The 617-nt window shown below is 69.9% G+C and overlaps 1 protein-coding gene across 1 annotated transcript in view; it reads left to right on the top strand.

Moving 5' to 3' along the window:
- Positions 1 to 434: 434 nt before the first annotated feature.
- Positions 435 to 617, top strand: part of NGFR (nerve growth factor receptor) — a 16971-nt gene continuing 16788 nt past the window's right edge. Inside the window, exon 1 of the mRNA XM_008063959.1 lies at positions 435 to 457. The gene's annotated coding sequence lies outside the window, so the exon portion shown is untranslated. The remainder of the gene's footprint in view (positions 458 to 617) is intronic.

Raw genomic sequence — 617 nt, 5'->3', positions numbered from 1 at the left:
AGGCCGTGAGGCCGTGACCCCTCCTCGAAAGCGCCTGCCTCCTCCGGGTGGTTCCCGCAGGGTTTTGAGGTGTGACCTGGCGCGTGGCCATGGACTGAAGGCCCGGGGAGGCTTGGCAGTGGAGGAGGCGTCCTCACTGCCCCCGCCCCTTTTATCCGAGCCTCGCGCCTCCCAGCCCCCGTTTTGCAGATGCGCAGACTGAGGCTCTGAGAGTTTAAACGACTTGGCCAAGCTCCCACCGCAAGTCGGGCCAGAGTCCTGGCCAGAGTCGCCCTCACCGGGGCACTTCCGGACGAGAGCTGCGTGCCACGGCGGGGTAGGGGTTCCCACGCTCCCCAGAGCCCTGCGGCAGTGGAACCTAGGGTGGGGTGCACAGAGACCCTGCCCGGGCGCGGTCCCGTCCCCGGAGCGCAGCCCGGTTCCCTGGAGCTGCCAGTACCTGTGGCTGCGTCCGGGGGCTGGGGGAGTGGCCGCCGGCACGTTTGCTGACTAACGCTGCTGGTTGGAGCTGCTTCTCAGACGCGGGCGGGGGGCGCGGCGGGGAGGAGGGGCGGGGCGGCCTGTAGTCTGGATGCGGGAGAGGCGAGGTCGTGGACTCGGCAGGAGAGAGTCCCCGA

The sequence above is a fragment of the Carlito syrichta genome, unplaced genomic scaffold (assembly GCF_000164805.1).
Source record: "Carlito syrichta isolate Samal-C Ts95f unplaced genomic scaffold, Tarsius_syrichta-2.0.1 Scaffold307155, whole genome shotgun sequence".
NCBI lineage: Eukaryota > Metazoa > Chordata > Mammalia > Primates > Tarsiidae > Carlito > Carlito syrichta.
This window is presented reverse-complemented; position numbering and strand designations above follow the sequence as displayed.